Source organism: Pinus tabuliformis, chromosome Q (genome assembly GCF_031772625.1).
Source record: "Pinus tabuliformis cultivar Carrire ecotype Pingquan chromosome Q, CPIR1, whole genome shotgun sequence".
NCBI lineage: Eukaryota > Viridiplantae > Streptophyta > Pinopsida > Pinales > Pinaceae > Pinus > Pinus tabuliformis.
This window is the reverse complement of record NC_142296.1, coordinates 1,376,798,593-1,376,817,633: the sequence shown is the minus strand read 5'-3', so window position 1 is coordinate 1,376,817,633 and position 19,041 is coordinate 1,376,798,593. Positions and strand designations below refer to the sequence as shown.

Genomic DNA, 19,041 nt, shown 5'->3' with positions numbered 1-19,041 from the left:
ATTCACTAAGAGTGAAGCCAATCCAAACCATTGTTTGAAGATTGTGGATGAAATACCTCTCATACCGACACCTTCCTAAGAACGACCTATTTCTAATAGGTGCAGACCCTCTCACTTGCAAAAGTAAGAAAGAGTTGGAATTCCGGATGTGGAATGGTAAACTGCAAGATCGTGACTACCTCGAGGATCTTAACTTTCAGAAGTTTATATTGTGATGATGTCGGACCAGATTTGGGAAATGCCTCTAAGTTTCATAAACCTCATTTGCATTGATGTTCTTGGTGAACTTTCGTCCGCATATATGTTTTATAGTTAGCATGGTGAGCTCATATTTGGTTGAGCCTCACTAGATTGGTGCCAAGAATCTTTTGAGATATCTTTGGACACAATCTCTCATGGATTGAGATTCACTGCCTGAAATATGAAGCTGCATGATTATTCGAATGTTGACTGGGCAGGCAATGGGAGGAATCACCAGAGAACTTCTCAGTGCTAGTTCTCTTTGGATTTTGCTTCGATATCATGGATGAGCAAGAAGCAGAAGTCATTGCTATAAGCACCGCTGAGACCGAATACATAGCTACGAGTATGATCTGTGTGACGCTGCCTGGTTGTGGAAGCTCTTCAGTGCGTTGTTTGCACACATGATGAATACCACTGTGATCCTCTGTGACAACCAGGGGGGGATTCGATTGTTGAGAAATCCTGTATTCGATGATTGCTCCAGTAGATAAACATCAGATACTAACTTATATAGAATATGTAAGTCGATGAGCGAGGAGGCTCCATCGCATTGAGACTGATGTACAGGTTGCAAACATTTTGTCAAAGCCCAGGGGAAAGGTCAAATCTGTGACTTTCCCGAACAACCTGGAGTCGTTGAGAGACCTTCGTATATATTACTATCAAAAGGCTAGTTGAAGAAAAAGGGAGTATAGAGGTGTTTTTTTACAACACAAAAGGCTAAAAAAGGCTACTAAAAGAAACAGAAACAAACACACCATATGACACCGTTATTTTTGGACCAATGTCCCCGGAAAAACCTAATGCGGGAAAACCGGTGCAGCTATCTGAGGGTTTTTTTACTAAGCAATATAAGAGTACAATCTGGGTGTCAAAACTGGCCTACCCAATAGAGAATTTCCTTAGCAGTAATACCTCACAGTTTCTCACAGATCTCCTGGCTGAAACCTCAGATAATCATTCCGACAGCTCCTCAGCACAAAATTGCACTGGAACCCCAGCGTCTGCCCAATCTGGACTGCGTCAGCCTCTCCTTACCCATCGTTGGCCCTGCGTCAGCCTATCTAGGCCTGTGTCAGCCCCAGGAGGCCCTGCGTTAGCTCTCTGCGCCTCTGCGTCAAATACGCTGCCCTCTATGGCTTGAAGCAAATCACCGTGGGTTTGATATGAGAGGATTGATAATTGTCGGATGAAGCTGAGATTCACTAAGAGTGAAGCCAATCCAAACCATTGTTTGAAGATTGTGGATGATAGACCTCTCATACCGACACCTTCTAAGAACGACCTATTTCTGATAGGTGCAGACCCCTCTCACTTGCAAAAGTAAGAGAGAGTTGGATTCCGGATGTGGAATGGTAAACTGCAAGATCGTGACTACCTCGAGGATCTTAACTTTCAGAAGTTATATTGTGATGATGTCGGACCAGATTTGGGAAATGCCTCTAAGTTTCATAAACTCATTTGCATTGATGTTCTTGGTGAACTTTCGTCCGTATATATGTTTTATATAGTTAGCATGGTGAGCTCATATTTGGTTGAGCCTCACTAGATTGGTGCCAAGAATCTTTTGAGATATCTTCGGAGCACAATCTCTCATGGATTGAGATTCATTCATGCCTGAAATATGAAGCTGCATGATTATTCGAATGTTGACTGGGCAGGCAATGGGAGGATCACCAGAGAACTTCTCAGTGCTAGTTCTCTTTGGATTTTGCTTCGATATCATGGATGAGCAAGAAGCAGAAGTCGATTGCCATAAGCACCGCCGAGACCGAATACATAGCTACGAGTATGATCTTGTGTGACGCTGCCTGGTTGTGGAAGCTCTTCAGTGCGTTGTTTACACACATGATGAATACCACTGTGATCCTCTGTGACAACCAGGGGGGATTCGATTGTTGAGAAATCCTGTATTCGATGATTGCTCCAGTAGATAAACATCAGATACTAACTTATATAGAATATGGTAAGTCGATGAGCGAGGAGGCTCCATCGCATTGAGACTGATGTACAGGTTGCAAACATTTTGTCAAAGCCCAGGCGAAAGGTCAAATCTGTGACTTTCCCGAACAACCTGGAGTCGTTGAGAGACCTTCGTATATATTACTATCAAAAGGCTAGTTGAAGAAAAAGGGAGTATAAGAGGTGTTTTTTGCAACACAAAAGGCTACTAAAAGGCTACTAAAAGAAACAAAAACAAACACACCATATGACACCGTTATTTTTGGACCAATGTCCCCGGAAAAACCCAATGCGAGAAAACCGGTGCAGCTATCTGAGGGTTTTTTTTACTAAGCAATATAAGAGTACAATCTGGGTGTCAAAACTGGCCTACCCAACAGAGAATTTCCTTAGCAGTAATACCTCACAGTTTCTCATAGATCTCTTGGCTGAAAACTCAGATAATCATTCCGACAGCTCCTCAGCACAAAATTGCACTGAAACCCCAGCGTCTGCCCAATCTGGACTGCGTCAGCCTCTCCTTGCCCAGCATTGGCCCTGCGTCAGCCTATCTAGGCCTGTGTCAGTCTCAGGAGGCCCTGCATTAGCTCTCTGGGCCTCTGCGTCAAATACGCTGGCCTCTCTGGGCCTCTGCGTCAAATACGCTGCCCTCTATGGCTTGAAGCAAATCACCGCGGGTTTGATATGAGAGGATTGATAATTGTCAGATGAAGTTGAGATTCACTAAGAGTGAAGCCAATCCAAACCATTGTTTGAAGATTGTGGATGATAGACCTCCCATACCGACACCTTCTAAGAACGACCTATTTCTAATAGGTGCAGGCCCTCTCACTTGCAAAAGTAAGAGAGAGTTGGATTCCGGATGTGGAATAGTAAACTGCAAGACTGTGACTACCTCGAGGATCTTAACTTTCAGAAGTTATATTGTGATGATGCTGGACCAGATTTGAGAAATGCCTCTAAGTTTCATAAACTCATTTGCATTGATGTTCTTGGTGAACTTTCGTCCGTATATATGTTTTATAGTTAGCATGGTGAGCTCATATTTGGTTGAGCCTCACTAGATTGGTGCCAAGAATCTTTTGAGATATCTTCGGAGCACAATCTCTCATGGATTGAGATTCACTGCCTGAAATATGAAGCTGCATGATTATTCGAATGTTGACTGGGCAGGCAATGTGGAGGATCACTAGAGAACTTTTCAGTGCTAGTTCTCTTTGGATTCTGCTTCGATATCATGGATGAGCAAGAAGCAGAAGTCGATTGCTATAAGCACCGCCGAGACCGAATACATAGCTACGAGTATGATCTTGTGTGACGCTGCCTGGTTGTGGAAGCTCTTCAGTGCGTTGTTTGTACACATGATGAATACCACTGTGATCCTCTGTGACAACCAGGGGGGGATTCGATTGTTGAGAAATCTTGTATTCGATGATTGCTCCAGTTGATAGACATCAGATACTAACTTATCTAGAATATGGTAAGTCGATGAGCGAGGAGGCTCCATGGCATTGAGACTGATGTACAGGTTGCAAACATTTTGTCAAAGCCCAGGGGAAAGGTCAAATCTGTGACTTTCCCGAACAAACTGCAGTCGTTGAGAGACCTTCGTATAAGGGTCCTGCATGTTGCATGCATTGAGCTTTGGGAGATCTAAGGGGCTTGGGGTACTTACTGGAGCAACACACGACCATAGGGCAACTCACCCTCCCCTAATGGTGCACTGTGTACAAGATGAATAGCTTAGCTTTCTCTTGTAATACCCCAAGGTGACTTTGGGATAGGATGATTCATTCTCCTATGAGCCAGGATGATTAGTTCTCCTGTAGGATAGATGATCAATTCCCCTATCGAGGCATCCTACCTATGCAATCTAAGACTCATTGGAAGTACCTCTCATCTGATTAATGAGCAGGAAAATGGGGTTAGGGACCATAGTAGTATTATCGATGACAGCAAGATGTATGGTGCAACAGTGGTGCAACAGTATGGACAACAAGATGTATGGTGCAGCAATGGTGCAGCAGAATGGACAACAAAACGTATGGTGCAACAATGGTGCAGCAGTATGGATAGCAAGATGTTTGTTGCAGCAGTGGGACAACAATGCTACATGGTGCTGCAATGATACAACAATGGGACAACAAAGGCAACTTGGCGCAGTATGGTGCAGCATATGTTACAACAATGAGACAACAATGGTCAATGGCATATAGTGCACAACGGGACAACAATGGTACAATGGTACAACATGGGACAACTAGTATTTAGTGTGGCAAATTCATGGTGTTGTTATGGTATGGCAAAGCACAACGAGACAACCATGACATAGTGCAGTGGTGGCACAACGGACAGCCATGACATAGTGCAGCAGTGGCACAACAGGACAGTCTCGTCAAGAGGTGTAGGATTGATCTAAAGAGCCCTTTAGGACAGCCTTGGAGGAGCCCTAGTTGTTGTACAACATGCCCAAGCCGCAAGCCTTATATGCTGTCCTAAAGGGATTAAATCACAGTGAAGAGAGGCTCCTTCGATGTCCCAAAAGAAGGCTCTTCATCACAGCAAGGAGGCTTCCATACGCTGTCAAAGGAAGCTCCAAAAGAGCCCTAGCTGCAGTCTTCTATTCACAGCTAAGACGCAGTCAAAGGGAGCCTAAATGAACCCTAATCCACAATAAGAAAGAGACTCAATACACAGTCCTAAAGGATGTGTTTTAGGTGTTGTTCAAGTAAGGAGACCTAGCGCGTCTTAGCGGTAGTCTTAAAGCCCAACCGCATTGAAGGGAGAAGTCTCTACAACTATCTTATGAGGAGGACCTATACGCTGTCAAAAGAGGTTCTAACTTTGAGTTTTCTTCCAAGTCTGGGTACTTGTCTATGATTTATGGCACATATGCAAGCCTTGAAAGTGTGAGAATGTACAAGAATAAACTCCTGGGATAAATACCCATTTGATTATAAGGACTTCTCTTACATTGATGTGAAAGTGTCAGCAAGGAAATTTGCAGATATCTTAACACAGAAACAAGCAATCACATTCCATTAAAATGCACTTAACTTTACATATGCCCAAAAGCAGAGGAAATAACTAAGCTGGAATCCGATCCAAGAAAATGCCCCATATTATCATCCTATGCTTAGTAACGCTTACAAGGAAATGGGTTGGGTATGTGTTTAAAGTCTGTACAATCAAAAAGAAAGAATCTAAAGGTAGCCCCAACAATCTGAACAGGCAACAGGATATCAGTTTACCAAGTTAATCTAATAATGTAGCACATATGGACTCATCTTGATATTGCTGCCTTGAGTTTACTAGCTATTTCACTTGTCAAAGCGAAGGATATTCCCTTCGATCATGTTTATACAATGGGCCAGTATCTTGAGCACTGAGGAATCAGATGAACGCAGCTGATTTATCTCTCTAGAGGTAGCACTGGTGTATTCTAGCTGTGTAAATGTCATTTAATGAGGTTGCAACTTTTTGTAATACATAATCAATGGGCCAGTATCTTGAGCACTGAGGAATCAGATGAACGCAGCTGATTTTATCTCTCTAGAGGTAGCACTGGTGTATTCTAGCTGTGTAAATGTCATTTAATGAGGTTGCAACTTTTTACATATTACAAAAAAACGTGAATAAATGGCAAGATCATAAACAACCACACAAACTGCAACTGTTTTCCATTGAGAAGAATCTATATACCCCTCTCAATGTCCTGCAAGGCAAGGACATGGATTGAAAAGAATATATATACTCTTCTCAAAATATTCCTAGTTCTCCAAGTTGCAACCGAGCCTCAAGAACTCAACAGTTGCAAAGCATTGAAACCCATATTCTTGTACTCTGGTTTTCGTCATATGATTAAGAAAATAAAAAAACTATACAAACATATGCATCCTATTGATAAAATCGGTATACCCCTATCAAGGTCTTGCAATGCAAGATCGGCTAGATTCAACCAGTTTTGGGTTTTGGTGTAGATATCCGTATACTGCTCAGCCACAACCAGTATTTTATCCTTCATCGCTGTCTTAGCAAGTGCAGAAGTGCCAAGAACAAAATTTTTATGATTTTTTTGAAGGTCAATAGTCCCGGGTGTTTTAATATAATTTTAACCCTGAGATGAGATGACAGGTTATGACGAAATCTGCAACGACTGGGAATCCGGTAGGGTATACGACGGGATGTAATGATTCTCGCTGCAGTGGGAGGAAGCTGCTATGGTCCCTGTCTCTTCTACTTTCTTTGTTCTGCTATGATATCGCTTGTTGTGCGTCTTTTCTACTTTCCTCGTTCTGCTATGGTTCCTGTCTCTTCTACTTCCGTCTCTGCAATTCAAATGTCTGTGTGTGCGATCGCAAATCTTCCCCGTCCGCAGACGAAATGGCTAACCTTCACTCTACTCTCCACAAAAGAGATCTAATTTGTCAAGGTTTTTTACCCAAAGGATCCATCTCCCCTAATGATTCATAAAATATGCCCTAAGCATAATCATAACTTTACAAAAAACTGAGAGCGTAGGGTCCCCTCCTTAATCTCCACCAAAATCGGCACTAGGCGTACATGTGCCCCCACTTGATCAATCATCTCCTCAAGCAGGCTACAGAAGGAGGCAGGAATGGCACTGGAGAAGATCCAGAAGCTAAAACATACATGAAAATTTTGCCTGCAGTTTCTACACCCTATCTTCAAGGAGCTATTTTTTAAGAAAACAAAGAGAAAGCTAAAACACATACCTGTTTTAGGCAAAAACTATGGAAGATCGGCGTCACAGAAAAAATAGTATTAAATGCAGAGCTGGTAAACCTGTCTTGGCTATTGCTCCTCAAAGCACACTGATCTGTCTGCTCCAAAGTTTTCCAAATCGTTGAATACCAGATATTTAGAGCCCACCTTGCCAAATATCATATAATAATATAAGACAGCTGGTTCAGAAAATAAGCTTTCCACTGGGTGTGAACCCTGACAGCGACACCTTAATCAATCGTTGGAAGAGAATGTTCAGGCGGTGGGACTTCGAGACAAGGAGAAAAGAACAGCCGATTGGCGCCAAGCCCACACAAGGAGAAGCGAAATTTTAAATTTTCTCACAGAAATGCTTGAAAAGTCTACTTCATAATATTTTTTCAAAAGTTCATTTGCCAACAGTTCTATTAATTGAATTTTCCCACAAAATTGTTTGAAAAGTCTTCATCATAATAATTTTTTAAATGTTCATTTGCCATCAGTTCTATTAATTTGTCCATTTATTTTATTATACAAACCATATAATATTAACTAACCTGTACATCCTATAAATTATATAAACATACATTTGCATTCTATAAACCATTCATCTTAGAGGCACCAGGAAGTGGTTTTGTATAATGTGCATAGTTTATATTATTGCTAAACCTTAAAAACCATTCATAGGCCTTAAGATGATAATGGTGTTTCTTCTTAGATGATGTCCAAGGCCCCAACAAAAGTCATCCTTGTTGGGCAAATCCTCACATTAACACCCATACAACATTTATATACCTATGGTTTATAATGCTCGCAAATAGTGCTCCTCATCACCTAATTGTGCAAAAAGCCCCAACTAACCTAGTCTAGGTTAGATGTCCTCGATATTAACATATTATCCTACATTATCCATTAGCTCGTGGAGATAGAGGGTTCAAGGACTCTCACTTGATGGTTGGGGACTATAGTCCATCAAGAGGTCAAATGTCGGGCTAACTGTATTAAGGACACCTCAAGGTCAACCAACACGAATGCAATGTATTAGTTGTTCGTTATCAACCTATCAAAATGTCACAATATTGGGTAGTAGACATCAGTAAGTAGGACACTAGTCACCAACAAGAAACCTTGATAACGATAGAGTAATGATGTGATGAGTGGATGTGGACCCGGGGATATCGCATGTCAATTGTGTGGCAGTTGATTTGACATGCTAACGTCTCATTATGATGTGGCACCAATGTGGGTCTAGATGACATGGCATACCAATGTAACAAGTGATATGGCATGTTGACATGGCAATGGAAGGTTGACTTGGCACCGAGGTGTTGTATAGGTGGTAACCATATAGTGACGACGTGGATGTTGGGCGTTTGGATGTTAAGATATCAACTAATTAGTATCAATGACACTCTCTAGCCTCTTCCTGAGGGCCCAGTGGCTTGATAGCTCAACCATTGGCCTTTCAAGATATCGGGTATTGAGAAATTAGGGCTTCAATCTACAAGCTCGTATGTATTTCCAAGTCAAAGAGGATATAATACTTGCAAAGGATCCTTCATCCACCATACATCGATAGATATTTGTGGAATTAACCCTGACCTTTATTTGGAAAGGTGCAGTGGAAGGAAGACGAGGCTCGACAAGACTATCCCAATCAAAGGAGACACTCTTAGAACTTGGAGGGGGAACATTTGAAGCAGTCGGAATGCCCGCTATATCAGAAGACTCTGCACTAGAGATCAAACAGACTCTTTTGTTAGGCACTTCACCCCCCAAAAAAGGAGTGTAATCGGCCAGAGATTGTATTGGCTAACCACATTATCAACCAATGGTTGGTGGGATTAATGAGAAACCATATCAGATCTAGGAGTAGAAGTACTTTCAGACTCGGACCATATCCTTTGAATCTCTGGAATACCAGGGCATAAATGAGTAAGATGGTCTCCCTTGCATATCTTACAAGGGAACTTAGGTTTAAAACTTCTACGTCCAGGTTTCTTATCAACCTCCCTTCCGCCAACCTAACTAGTAGTGGTTTGTGGAGAGTCCTGAACATGACTTGCAGAGGATCCTGACTCTTTGCTAGTATGACTCACAGTGACTAGACTCATGCCCCTAGCATGACTTGCTGCAGCTAAAGGCTCATCTCCAACATGACTTGCAAAGGTTGATGATGAAGGGATAGAATTATTCTTCTTCTTTGACTTTCTCTTTCTCCTCTTTTTAGATTTCTTGTTACAAGAAGGAGGAGAAGAATGAATCCTAGATTTCTCTTGGAAAGAAGATGAACAATTAGCACCCATGTGATGCCATTGAAATAAAGCATTCATCTGAGAAGCAAGGCCTTGACTAACAGCTTTATCTCTCATAAGATCAAAGCACAATGCTGGCGAGGCCAATGGCTTATAAACACCTTGTTCATTGTCTCTAAAGGTACATGCCCACCCAGGTGTTCCCTGAGTATGACCTTCCAGGACAATTCTTGTCTTGGGTTCCCAGCCCTCAAAGAATATCGCTCCTCTTGCCTACTCTTGTCTTGGGTGCCCTACACATCCTCAAAGAGCATCAGATGCCAAATGATTGCCCAATCCTCCCGTTATTTCTTTCCAAGTGAAGACAAGAATGTTGTGTCTATCTCTTCCCCTTGATTGGGGAAGACATGCCCAAGTTTCCTCTGACAAGGAACTTGACCAAGCTCCTTTGTAGTTGGGAACTTGTTAGAACTCCCTCTTAGCTAGGGACTTGTCCATTCATCAACAACGTCTTCTTCGTGGGTCCTTTTGCCGCTTGATCTCCTTCTTTCCTTCGATGTCATGAAGTCTTTGTTTGAACTTCTTCTTGGCAGGGTACCGGCCATCGATCACTTTCCCCCCTGGTTTGTCATGTCATTGCTCCCTTCGTGGAAAGTGGCTCTTCTTGTAGGTGCCTTGATACAAGGCGTTTCTTCTTGCTTTGTAGTCTTCCATGATGAATGATAGATGGTAGACCTTCTTGTCCTTGATGTGATTGAGACTTCTTGGCTTGACGCTTCAACCTTGCGGATGTTCTTGAGATTCCCTTTCCTTGATGTGTCACCTTAGCTCCGATACCGCGATGAACAATCTGGGGCAATGGGGTATAGCGGGATTCTTCTAGACTTGATAACAACTTGTGAAGCTCTTTTGCAATTTATCGTGTTATCTTAATCTTCTTCTCTTCTTATTAATGCATGTGCATTTACCTTCATCAAACTGGTGCCAAAAACATAAGAACAAGAACACAGGATGTTGGCTATCTGCCAGGGAAAAACCTCTCTCTCTCTCAGAGAGGAAAACCCTTTCATAAGTTTCTTGTTGGTCATTGCGAAGCCCTAGACCCTTGACAATAATATCCCCCAAGCACAAGTCGAGTCCTTCCTCCTCTCTGCACTTTGTATCTTCGGCGCTTCATTCCCCGGCACTCTGTCCTTCTTTCAACTTTTGATAGTCCATGGTGGACTAGCTCTAGAAGAGACTCCAACCTTTGTTCCTTAGCGAGATCCTTTACCAATGAAGAAACCTTCATTCTCTTGACCAACCGAGCCTTTTTCTTGATGCGAGGTTGCAGGCTCGATGTACACCAAGTTTTCTTGATGTGAGGTTGCAGGCTCGATGTACACGGTCTACGCCTACTTCAACACTCGGTCAATTTTCCAATAAGTGTTCTTAACAATGCAGCGAAAATAACTTACCATAAATTTATCTTCTTCAATTATTCTTTCAACCTGTCGTGTCATGTGGTCGTGCTGCACTGGCCCGCGGCCTTCACGACACAACTCCACACGTGAACTGCGAACCTGTCCGCCCGACTTTCCCTTCCGCGGCGCCCAAACTCTGCCCGTCGGTGCGGTCCATAGTGAGGGCGCATGGCCCGCATGCAGTGCGGCCTGCCTGCTCGGATGGTAACCCGCCCCGCTCTGCCTGTCCGCGCTACCAAGCCCGACCCGCCCTCTGTAATCCGCCCGCCGGTGCAGCCCTCTTACCCGTGTCCTTCTCTTCCTTCCGTTTTCGCCCAACTCCTTCCTTCGCACTTGTTCTGCGATGTGGAAGTCTGAGTTTGATGTCCCTTCGTCGAACGCCATCCTCCTTACTTATACGCATCCTTTCGCCCAAGGGCCGTGTCTCTCGAGGATAACAAGGGTCGGCTCCATCAGCATGCATGCCCGGCTGACCTGCCACATAACCTCGATACGCCCCATTCCAACGAACCGCCGCGTCCCTTCGTGTGCACCGTCGCGCCCATGGGTCGGCTCCACATGGTCACCTCTTTCATCCGGGCACGCAACAAGGGTCGCCCGCACGCCTTCCGTCAGTGGCTCGCCCATCGTGCAAGTATCAAGGGGCGTGCGCCATCCCCAACACGGTGCGAGCAACATGGGAACCCCGCGTGTCACGCCCCCAGGCCTACAGTACTCTTTCAGCCGTACTTGGTGAGGTGCGGCGCCTCCGAACACTTTCTTTTCACCAATACTTATGTTCATGGACTACGCCTAACCATTAGTCTACTTAGTTTGTTTTTCGCAACCAAGTACTATTATGTTTCCTTTATGCCAATGAACACCCATACACATTCATTATCATCAGCAATTATACATGAAGAACACAATTGCACAGTGTAAAGGGAGGGGCAACTCCCTGAACAATGAGTCTGCCCGAATACAATATATTATTCAACTCTACAATGTTTACGAGGCTTTACAAGTATACTTGGGAAACACCAAGTTTCATACTTAGCCAATTTTACAAATAGGCAACACCTCCGTGTGCCAACCGAGTTCCTTGCTCGAGCTGGGCGGGCGCGCCTTCACGCAAGCTGCCAACCGTACTCGTCGACCGAACCTCGTTTACCGCTGCACGACGGGCGGGCGACCTCACCCGAGTCACCCAACGTTTCCTGTTGCACGACGGGCGGGCGACTTACCCGAGTCACCCGAGACACCTCCACGTTTCTTCTTCCACGACGGGCGGGCGACCTACCCGAGACATCCCGTGTCACACCGAACGGCGGGTGCCTTCCTTACCCGCGCCCTCACCCGATAACCGAACCCTGTGCGTATCGTGTGTGCTTGCCCAAGAGCGGGTGCATATATGCCCGCGCCTCTTTTGCGACCTGCTCCACTACTTCGCACTTTTTTCTTGATCACCGAATGCTCATGTTCGAAAGTCCATCTTCGAATGAATGCCAAATGCTCCAATGCCTTGCCATATTTATACGAGCGGTTGGGCGAGTCGCTGCCCAGGCCGACTCGACCACCGCGTGCCAAAATGCCCTTACACGTCGCAAACTTGCCATCCGATTGCTGGTCGGCAAACAATCCTTCGTTCAAGTCGCCCCAACATGTGAGTTGGCTCGTGGGTTATGCCAAACGCTCCCACGCTATAAACCAACCATCGCTCCACCTCTAATGCGCATTATACTTATGTCCCTTCCCACATTTCGGTCGTAGAGTTCGCACTTCGCACCGACGGGGAGAAACCGAACCGCAGGTCCTTACACCGTGTTTCCCAGACTTGGGTAGCAATTTTTATTTGGAAAGGTGCAGTGGAAGGAAGACGAGGCTCGACAAGACTATCCCAATCAAAGGAGACACTCCTAGAACTTGGAGGGCGAACATTTGAAGCAGTCGGAATGCCCGCTATATCAGAAGACTCTGCACTAGAGATCAAACAGACTCTTTTGTTAGGCACTTCACCCCCCAAAAAAGGAGTGTAATCGGCCAGAGATTGCATTGGCTCAACCACATTATCAACCAATGGTTGGTGGGATTAATGAGAAACCATATCAGATCTAGGAGTAGAAGTACTTTCAGACTCGGACCATATCCTTTGAATCTCTGGAATACCAGGGCATAAATGAGTAAGATGGTCTCCCTTGCATATCTTACAAGGGAACTTAGGTTTAAAACTTCTACGTCCAGGTTTCTTATCAACCTCCCTTTCGCCAACCTAACTAGTAGTGGTTTGTGGAGAGTCCTGAACATGACTTGCAGAGGATCCTGAATCTTTGCTAGTATGACTCACAGTGACTAGACTCGTGCCCCTAGCATGACTTGCTGCAGCTAAAGGCTCATCTCCAACATGACTTGCAAAGGTTGATGATGAAGGGATAGAATTATTCTTCTTCTTTGACTTTCTCTTTCTCCTCTTTTTAGATTTCTTGTTACAAGAAGGAGGAGAAGAATGAATCCTAGATTTCTCTTGGACAGAAGATGAACAATTAGCACCCATGTGATGCCACTGAAATAAAGCATTCATCTGAGAAGCTTCAAGAGTTTTGGGAATATTTGGGGTGGACCACAGCCAAACGAGTAGTCCAACATTCAACCCAGGAATATTCAAAGTGGCCATCAAGGGAGTACCAACGTTTCCAAAGAAAGGAAAAGCACAAGGATCTCCTTTTGAAAAGGTACCTTGGTTGGTTTCCATAGGAATATTGGCCATATCTAACTGATTTGCAGACCCTTCCCTTACGGGAATGGAGAAATTACTTTTCAAGGAAGATATACACACAATCAAGACCTTTGCCCTTGAGGAGGCAACTCCACAACTTTGTAGGTGTTGTATTGAAGTGGCTTGGGAGCTTATACATGGACTATGACCATTATCTTACACCTCTTTTAGGCCCTCAGGGACTAGTTTTCATCCTTGAAAAATGTTCAAGGGCCTAAGAACCATCCCTTAGATGGTCTCCATGAGTACCACTAGGCCAACTATTCACCTTAGAGGCATTGGAGGGTGGTTTTCTACCATGTGCATAGTCTGTATTATTACTAAGCCTTAAAAACCACTCGTACTAGACCCTAGCATGATAATGGTGTTTCTCCTTAGATGATGTCCAAGGACCCAAACAAAGCCATCCTTGTCGGGCAAAATTATCCTCACATTAACACCCATACACCATCTATATACCTATGGTTTATAATGATGGAAAATAGTGCTCCCCATCACTTAATTGTGCAAAAATCCCCAGCTAACCTAGATTCCACGTCAAACATGTCCTCGATATTAGCATATCACCCTACATTATCCATTAGCTCATGGAGATAGAGGGTTCAAGGACTCTCACTTGATGGTTGGGGACTATAGTCCATCGAGAGGTCAAATTTCGGGCTAACTGTGTTAAGGACACCTTGAGGTCAACCAACACTAATGCAATGTATTAGTTGTTGGTACATCAACCTATCAAAATGGCACAATACTGGGTAGTAGACATTAGTAAGTAGGACACTAGTCACCAACAAGAAACCTTGGTATCAATAGAGTAATGATGTGGTGAGTGGACGTGGATCTGGGGATACAACAGTCAATTGTGTGGCAGTTGATTTGACATGCTAACGTTTCATTATGATGTGGCACCAATGTGGGTCTAGATGACATGACATACCAATGTGGTAAGTGATGTGGCATGTTGACATGGCAATGGAAGGTTGATTAGGCACCGAGGTGATGTATAGGTGGTAACCATATAGCGATGACATGGATGTTGGGCTTTTGGATGTTAATATATCAGCTAATCAGTATCAATGACACTCTTTAGCCTCTTTTGAGGGCCTGATCGCTTGATAGCCCGACCATTGGCCTTTCAAGATATCGAGTATTGAGACATTAGGGCTTCAATCTACAAGCTCCTCTGTATGTTAGGTGTCGAGTATCGAGATAGTAAGTATGTATAGAGCATTAAGTGTCCTGGGGGGATAGCAGCTTAGTGATCTGGCAGATGGATAAGGTAGATGATGGAAAGGTAATTAGTATCAATGACACTCTTTAGCCTCTTCTGAGGGCCTGATCGCTTGATAGCCCGACCATTGGCCTTTCAAGATATCGAGTATTGAGACATTAGGGCTTCAATCTACAAGCTCGTCTATATGTTAGGTGTTGAGTATCGAGATAGTAAGTATGTATAGAGCATTAAGTGTCCTGGGGGGATAGCAGCTTAGTGATCTGGCAGATGGATAAGGTAGATGATGGAAAGGTAATTGTGTTAATTGATGACCCATTGTTTGGTTATGTGAAGACCGAGTAAGCAAGTTTTAAACTAATGTGATATTTCCCAAGTGGTCGATAGTGGATATAATAGCCAAATTAATTGAATAGGTAAGCTAAAATGAACATTATTGTTTATATCATTGCTAAAATGAACATGGCCTAATTATTCAATATCTCTTGTAATGGAACCAAAGTTATGTATCACATGAATAGTTATAGGTAAGAATTCTTATAAATTATCTTGATTACTATGTCACATATTGAAATCTTTCATTTCACTAATAGTTTCATCATCTGTAATAGATCAAATTACTATGACTTTAGGCAACACTTTTGATGGATTTTACTCATTGTTAACTAAATTTATTATTTCTTTGTCACTGAAGTTGAAAAGTGGAAATACAAAATATTTAATAAACGAGAGTAAATACTATTTCAAGGGTGTTACCAAACTTATTGCATGAGGTTTTATACGAGACAAGTATATATTGCTAGAAAAATAGAGATAAAAAATAATTAACAAATTCCTAAATTCTTTATTTGTATTAAAAAAAAAATCTCTAGTTTTAATTTTTTTAATAATTACTAAATTGTGTGTTTGAAGTAATTACTTATTTGAAATAAGGAAAAATCTTTTTTCCTTTTTTTTTAATAATCACTAAATTTATTATTTAACATAAATAAAAAAAAAATTGAAAAATCTATTTTTTTTCTTTTAATAATTACTAAATATATTATTTAACATAAAAAATAAACAATAAAAAATAGATTTTTCGTTACATGCATATTGAACTTTTACTTATAATTTGGTCCAATACAATTTTACTTGTCAGTGAATATGAGCTACCTGGTGAAACTAGTTAGTAAACTAGGTGAAAGTAGTTATTTGAAAGCATTTTTGTCAGTAAATATAAGCTACTTGGCGAAAATAGTTAGTAAACTAGGTGAAAGTAGTTAGTAAACTAAGTGTTGATTACCACTCCATCTGATATCTAATCTGATGTCATGAGACAGTTCGGGCTGGCTGCATGAGACAGTTCGGGCTGTAATGAATTAATAAATATACAGTTCTCAATTGTTAAATTTATTTTCATTAATGCACCCAAAGATTCCTTAAAAATCTAATCTGATGTCATGAGACAGTTCGGGCTGGCTGCATGAGACAGTGCATGAGACAGTTCGGGCTGGCTGCATGAGATGTAATGAATTAATAAATATGCAGTTCTCAGCTGTTAAATTTATTTTCATTAATGCACCCAACGATTCCTTAAAAGCACTGAGATTTACAAATTTCGATTCCTTAAAAGCACTGAGATTTACAAATTTAAAAGCACGATATCAGGATTCTGTCTGATTTTCAGAAGAACAAATCTTCAAAAGCAGCACAAGTTTTTGGTTCAGATTTTTCCCTTTTGGAAGTGAGAGTTCATGCAAAATACAGGTTTTTTCCACTTCTGATTGTAATTTTGATTACCTGTGCACTTTTTTTAAACAGTTTTTGCCATGTTTTTTTAATATACTCTCTTTTTCTGTTAATGAAAAATACTTTTACACAGAATTTGTTCATCCTGGCTGTAAGTATTTGCAATTTGCTTAGTTGATATAGGTTTGATCGCTTTCTTTAGTCCTATTAGTTGATACGCATGCAGATAGCCTCCCAGCTTGTGCTGGAACGCTGTGCAGTTTAGAAAGACTGGGCACATCATCATCATCATCATATGCAGCACAAATCTGACTTTCCTGAAAACATTTACTACTTTGATCGCATTCATTTATAGTTGGAAGAGGTTGCTTGCTCATGTAAACAGGGATAAGGTCGCCTCTTGAGAGTTGTTTCCATCTCTTACCTTCAAACAATACCCATGAATTACTTTGAGCAGCACCAGAAATATTCGATTCAAGCTGAGTTGAATTTGGAATTATCATAGGATGAAATGATAGTGAGTGGAAACATATTGCAGTAAAAAGAATGCGTGGGACATTAGGACGCACTATGGAGCTTCCAGCTAATGTAGAATAGGTTGTGATTCTAGTAGGGGTGGCTACTATGATTCCATCAACTTGCACTTTAGTTATAAGGTCGTTGTGCTCATAACATTCATTCTTACAAAGGTAATGATTGGAAACACGATCATCCCCAACTTTATTAAGGACATCAAACACGTTTCCTGGTATAGCTTTCCCATTGTGGAATATCCCATTACCTAGTCGCATTTTGAGTGTTACGTAAACTCCATCTGTTGTAATATTTCCATGAATAATGGACTCCAAATCTCTTCGAAAACCTATAAAATGATGTGCAGTGAAAAATCCCAGAGAACCAAGATTGGAGGAAACCACAGTGGAAACTGTTTCATGAAGTATCAGATCATCCCCATCCAGGCATGCAACTAAATCTTCTCTTTCATGGAGATAACATGCATAATGAATATGGATGGTTTGAGTGAAGTTGAGCCCAGGAAGGATGGAAAACATGTTCTGCACCTCAAGCTTCACTAAAAAATTCATTTTTTTTAAGTTCTCTGGTTCGTAATATTGACAAAACTCCCAGGCACTTTTCTTGAATTTTTGTCTGTGGTAAGCTTATTATATTGACAACTTCCTTTCCTTGCCAATGTCTTCTTCAAACTGTCCATCTGTCTTTTAAGTTCACGAAGTTCTCCACTCTTTTTATTCAAGCGAGAAGTACCTAGTTCAAAAAGGGACACCCATTCGACAATTTTAAGGGTGCTTATTGACTCCTCATATGAATCTGGTTCAGGACTTATGTGCCCAAACATCAAAGGCTTTTCCTTTCCCCCTAATGGAACCTGAAGCAATTGAATCAATTTTCTATTTTGAAATGGCTTGTGGATTTGTATGTTACGATGCTGCAATAAAATCCCCTCGAGATGAAAGGGACTTGTTTATGTATTGCGCCTCCTTCAAACAATCTCCAGTAACTTCAGGTTTAGCCATCCTCTTACTTCCAGCAAGATCTACAAATTTGGGGCAGCTATAAAGGTTACAAAGCTACGGGATTTTGCATCATTTAATCATCTATGAGGGTCAACATAGACACAGGTCTCCTAAAATGTCATTCATGTGTATCACTCTTACTTTCTTGCAAGACAATGTGTTATTTAGTAAAAACTACACATCTATGTGTTTGTTTTTTTTAATATATTGTGCCCATATATACCCATTTTGGGGGTTCATGTTTCCAGGCATCCCCATTTCGGAAACTTTTAGATGTTTATGTGTTTTGTCCAACTTAGTCATAGGGAGATTCTTCTATGATTAATTTCAACATCCAATGATTCAAATGTAGCCCTTGAGAGCTTAGGAAGTAGGGACTACTTTTGAAGATCAGGCCATGTGCTCTTCTTAATCTGAAATAAGAAATCCATATCGTCTTTTGTAAAGAAACACAATTACCAAGCCCTTCATAAAAGGGATTCAATACTCGATCATCTAGATATCAGGGTCCTTGTAACTTGGCCATTGCCCCATTAACTTTCCAACTAAGCTTTTCTCTATAGCCAAAAGGGCTTTTCTTTGGAGAGTGGGGGTTTTGATCATTATTTCCAGGAACTCTTCTAACTTCCTCACGAAGTGCTCATGATTTGAGTGCACCTTCCTTCCTTGCTTTGTAGATTCCACAAAAAGGAGTTGGAAATATGCTACCTCCTCCTTGAAATCCTAATCACTAGGAGTTTTGAGATCTGCCTTGGAAAAGAGCTCATCTGAGTAGGGTTGTCTAGCTATTAGTAGAAGAGCAAAGTGGTTTCCAAAAAGTAATTCCTAACCGCAAAAAAGAACTATACTTAATCTTTGCATTCTTTTCCTCTATAACCCCATTATTTTCATTATATAGAATAGGTTGTTATTAGTTTATATCTTCATCTTTTGTTGTGAATGGATTTGTTCATTATCTTTTTTTTTTTTCTTTAGAAATTATCCACTGCCTCTTTGTGTTTGTTTGAAGGCCTTTCTTCACTGAGAGAAATGCATGCACAACTTTATATCTTTTTTAAAAAAAATTGTTATAAATTCATAAATTTGCATAACATGTCTCATATTTCTAGTTACTTCTATGCAATACGGGTGAGAAACTACCACACCA

At 41.7% G+C, this 19,041-nt stretch overlaps 1 pseudogene; it reads right to left on the bottom strand.

Annotated features, from left to right (window-relative positions):
* Positions 1–16,529: 16,529 nt before the first annotated feature.
* On the bottom strand, positions 16,530–17,444 carry LOC149225063 (NAD kinase 2, chloroplastic pseudogene; annotated as a pseudogene).
* Positions 17,445–19,041: the final 1,597 nt, after the last annotated feature.